Below are 5,691 nucleotides of genomic sequence, written 5' to 3'. Positions count from 1 at the left end.
CCTAGTTGCTCCGTGGCATGTGGGATCCTCCCAGACCAGGGCTCGAACCCGTGTCCCCTGCATTAGCAGGCAGATTCTCAACCACTGCGCCACCAGGGAAGCCCACATTATGCTTTATAAATATTTTTGTTCATAGGAAAGTCATTGAATTTTAATATCAATTGTGTACTCTGCCATCTTATTTAATTTTCTCATCATTTCTATTTCTATTTTTAGTCAGTTGCCTTGGGTTTCTAGGTATACCATGTGTTATCTGTACTGCCTCCATCTTTCTAGTATTTATGCCTGTTATTTCTTTTTCTCATCTACCCATATTGGCCAGCACACCCAGAGCGATGTTGTTAAATGACTCTGGTGATGGTAGGCACCTTGAGATTTGATTATTACAGTCATACACATTTAGGTTTGATATGTTTTCTTGATTAACTGATTCCCTCATCATTATGAAATATTCATCTTTATGACTGGCAATAGTTCTCGTTTTGAGGTCTACTTTGCCTTGTATTAATGTAGTCGCTTCAGCTTTCTCAATTAGTATTTCCATGGTAAGTCTTTTTTCACTCATTTTCTTTTAACATGTGTGTCTTTGTGTTTAAAGTGAGTTTCTTCTAGCTAGCACATAGTTAAGTCTTTCTTTTTAAATCTGTCCTGACTATCTCTGTCTTTTATTTGGAGGATTTAGACCATTTACTTTTTACAAAAACAACTTTGAGATATAATTTACGTACCATAAATTTCATGCATTTAAAGTGTACAAGACAATAGTTTTTAGGATATTCACAGAGTTGTAAAACCATTACTATAATCTAATTTTAGAACATTTTCATCATCTTAGTAAGAAACCTCACGCCCACTTGCAATCGCTCCCAACCTCCATCTCTCCCCGCCCCGGCAACCACTAATGTACTTTCTGCCGCTATAGATTTGCCCATTCTGGATTTTTCACATTAATGAAATCATACAATATGTGGTCTTTTGTGACTGGCTTCTTTCACTTTGCATTATGTTTTGAGGTTTATCCATGTTGTGGCACAGATCAGTACCTCATTTCTTTTTATTGCTAAATAATATTCCATTGTATGGTTACACCCCATTTTATTTAGCCCTTTATCAATTGATGGACCTTTGGATTTCTTACGCATTTGGCTGTTATGAGTAATATTGCTTCAATATTCTTGTGTAAGTTTTTGTGTTTTCATTTTCATTTCTCTTGGGTATATATCTAGGAGAGGATATATATGGAAACTCTATGTTTTACCTTTTGTTCACCTTCACTTTTGAAAGACATTTTTGAAAAATCAGCATCTGTGGACATAATAATATGAAAATTTCACTTTTTATTCTATTAATAGATTACTTTATATGGAGTTATAGTAACAGATTTCCAGAGAGTAAACCATTTAATTTCCAAATATTAAACTATTTTTAGAATACACTCTACTTGATCATTTGTATTATTTTTCTGGTATTCTGGTGACACTGTCCCCTAATATAGCTTTTAGGAATCTTTAATAAGTGAGACTGGTTTGTAGGGTGTGTGTGTGTGTTTGTGTGTGTGTGTGTGTGTGTGTGTGTGTGTGTGTGCTGCTTTCTTTGACAGGTTTTGGTATCAATGTTATGTTCACTTCATAAAAAGAATTTTGAAGATTTCCTTTTATTTCTATGTTCTAGAAGAGTTCAAGGTAACTGTTCCTTAAATGTTTGGTAGAATTCTTCTGCAGAACTATCTGGTGCTTCTTGAGGGAGAAATTCTTTGACATCTCTACTCTATTAAAATCAGCCTGTTAGTATTTCTCTTCTGGGGTAATTTGGTAATTTGTATAATAATAATAAACTGGGTTTCTGGACCAGCCAGGTCAAGGCCTCTGAGTGCAGTGACAGCATCAAGATCACAACCCTCCAAGAATCATACAGTGTGTATTTTTCGTGTCTTCCTTCTTTCATTCAGTATAACGTTTTGACATCTACCCATGTTGTTGCACGGTGGGGATAATCTTTGAATATTAGTTTTTTTTCACTGATGAGTCAATATACCACTGTACGGACGTACCACAATTTATTTATCCATTCACTTGTAGATGGAGTCTGGATTGTTTCCCTTTTTTGGCAATTATGAATAAAGATGCACTAAATATTCTAGTACAGATGTTGTGGATAGATGTTTTATTTCTCTCAGATAAATACCTTGAAGTGGAATTGCTAGATCATGAGATAGATGTATGTTTAACTTTTTAAAGAAGTTGCCAAACAGTTTTCTTAGGTGATTGTACCGTGTAATACTCACGTGGCAGTTTGACAGTTTCAGATGCTCCCCATCCTTATGTGTTATTCAGTCTAACACTCTAGTGTATGCAGCGTGGTACCTGCTTGTGGATTTACTTTGCAATTCCCTAACAAATAATGTTGGATGAACACTTTCTCATATGCTGCTTATTGGCTATTTATGTATCATCTTTTGTGAAGCGTGTGTTTACATGTTTTGCCTGATTTTTCGTTGGGTTGTTTTTCTTTTTAGTATTATTATTTCTTTTATTATTGGGTGGCAGGAGTTCTTTATTGTGGATACAAATCCTTTGTCATATATATATATATATGTATATATATATATATATATATATATATATATATATATATATATGTATATGTTGTGAGTATTTCCTCTCAGTCTGCTGCTTGCCTATTTTTTTTTTGCGGTACGCGGGCCTCTTACTGTTGTGGCCTCTCCCGTTGCGGAGCACAGGCTCCGGACGCGCAGGCTCAGCGGCCATGGCTCACGGGCCTAGCCGCTCCGCGGCATGTGGGATCTTCCCGGACCGGGGCACGAACCCGTGTCCCCTACATCGGCAGGCGGACTCTCAACCACTGCGCCACCAGGGAAGCCCTTGACAGTGTTTTGTGATGAACAGAAATTTTAAATTTTGATGAAGTCAGTTTTTTTTTTTTTTTTTTTTGAGAGTCCATGCTTTTTATGTCCTTTCTAGGAAATCGTTGGCTTCCAAAAGATTGAGAAGATAGTCTTCTATGTTTTTCTTCTAGAAGCTTCCTCAATTTAATTTATGTTTATGCCTATGGTCCTTTTTATTTTTTAATTTTTAAAAAGTTTGGTAAAATATTTTATTCAGCCCACTATGTCCAAAATATTATCATTTCAACATGTAATCATCATACAAATTGTTAATGAAGTATTATACATTCTTTGTTCTGTATCAAGTCTTTAAATCTGGTGTGGATTTTATAGTTACTCACACCTCAGTACAGAGTAGCTGCATTTAAATGCTCACCATGCTAGTGGCTGTAGTATTGCACAGTGTGTATCATACTTACATGTCTCCTCACCTCATGGATACTCTTGTGTATGACCTACTTGATCATCAAACCAAATACAGTCTTTTCCCCATACACCTGCTCCTCAAACCTCTCCATCTGGACCTATGGTCCCATTTATTTATTTTTGAGAGATGGAAAAAAATTCTCATATATTTCTTTGTCCTTTTTATTTAATTTTTGAATTTTATTTTATTTATTTTTTTATACAGCAGGTTCTTATTAGTTACCCATTTTATACATATTAGTGTATACATGTCAATCCCAATCTCCCAATTCATCACCCCCCCCCCCATTTCTTTGTTCTTAATGACATGAGTGTACTTCATTCATCCTCCACACAGTCAGTATAGTGTTACAATATCAAATTAAGATGAGGACACAGAAGCTGTTGACCAGAAGTTAAAGGCAAACGGGCAAGTCTGCATATTATCCAGGGTCCCTACAGGAGACACATAGGTCCGTTGGCAGGATTAAGGGAATGAGGTGAGTCACCCAGGGGTCTGTGACAGTGGGAAACTCTTGCCTTTTACCAAAAAAGAGCCGATGGGAGGGAACTGTGTGGGCGAGCCTGGACAGCTGGAGGTGTGGCAAAGGAGGGGAATAGTCCCTGACCTCTCTCTCCTCCCTCCTGCCAGTTTCCTGCTGTGGCTCCCACTGGCCAAATCCAACTGGAAGTCCAAAGTAAAGGGAGCCCAGGTAACACAATCCATCAGGGTCAGTCTCCAAGGACACAGAGCAAAGCAGAGTAGGATAGAGAAAGAATCGGGGGTGGGGTGTGGAGGGAGGTACATGGAAAATACCCAGCACGGTCTGATAACCATAATCCTAAGATGTGGCTGACGTCCTCAGCACAGTCTCTGCCTTTCTGTGTGATTTTCTAAAACCAGAGAACAGCAGCCCAAGAGCTGCGCTTGGGTGGCCAATTGAACACCTGAAAAGAATCTGTTTTTTCAATTTTCCAAAGAAATTAAGAAATTTCCATCATCTTCCCCAAGGCTGTGATGTCAGACTGTTTTAGTCTCAGCTCAGCTACTTCAAACACTGCCACATATTTCTATAAACTTGAACCATGGGAGTTCGGCTTTCACGGTTTCAATATACAATCTAGAGGCAAAGACTGTGTCGATACGTCACGGATGTCCTGGTTACAGGATGCACCGCCACCCAGCCCGGATGAGGAGCCAGCGGGCCCTGCCAGACCCAGCTGACCTCATTTGGCAAAGCTGGCTTTGGGGGATTTTATTTTAAAACCTGAATATCTATACAGTTTGCATTCTTAGGGAGGTGAGAAATTCTGTGAAACTTCAAGAGCTCTCCTTTGCTTTATCGTTTTGCTAAGAGAAGCCAGGCGGTCTGGCTGAGGGGACCTAGCTGACTTGGCTTAGCTGAACCATACCTGTTGTTATTAAACACAGAGCAGAATTGTTTGAAGTTCACTTTCTAGGTTGAACATAATAATTTTGCTCTGTTTGGATTCCTGAGGGCTCTTTGGATTCTGTAATTTATTTCATTGTTCTGATGTTGCGCCTCCCCCCATCCCCTTAAACTGAACTTTGTATGTGGTGTAGGGTAGGGATTTACACTCCCCCCCGCCCCCTCCAGAATATCTACTTTTTCCAGCACATTGGTTGGTGCCCTCGTCAAAAATCATCTGACCCTATATCAGATGACTCTTGATATCTCTCTGACTCTAAGCACCCCTGGTAAAAATGTGTCTCATTTAGGCTTTCCCTACTCAAAGTGAGGTCCTAAGGCAAGAGGCATCACATCACCTGGGAGCTGAAATGCAGAATCTGGCACCACTCCAGCCCTACACAACCCCCAGATGATTCATAATCACATTACATTTTGAGAAGCACTGGTGTAGATAATTTTTGAGGAAGGAGGGGAAATGTGATCACGACATATTCTGCCACTGACAGCCTCCCCATGCACCGTAGGCTGTGGGGGCCTATGGATCCGTTTGTTCTCCTTGACTCACTGGACTTACTCCCATACTTAATCCCTGGGTCCACGCTCCCGCTGCGTGCTGCGTGCTGGGGGCGAGAGGAGGGGACTCACCGGCCCAGCCCTCACCCTCAAATACCCACAACCACCTGCTCACTCATCCAGCAGCTCCTGCCCTCTCCTCCGTACACATCCTTCCCTCTGAGCCTCAGTTGCCTCAGTCACAGAGCAGAGATAATAATGGTCTCTATCTGAGGAGTTAATGCGAGGCGAAGTGATCTGAGGAGTGCCTCGGGCATAGAGACCGCACAATAAAAGTCAGTGATCGTCACGGCTGTTTCCGAGCCGGTCCCCCAGGAGAAGCCCCTGCCCACAAGCCGCCGTTTCCCTGGCAGATCCACCCCCGCCTACTACAGC

This window comes from Hyperoodon ampullatus (genome assembly GCF_949752795.1).
Source record: "Hyperoodon ampullatus genome assembly, chromosome: 19".
NCBI lineage: Eukaryota > Metazoa > Chordata > Mammalia > Artiodactyla > Ziphiidae > Hyperoodon > Hyperoodon ampullatus.
Note: the sequence above shows the minus strand (reverse complement) of the source record.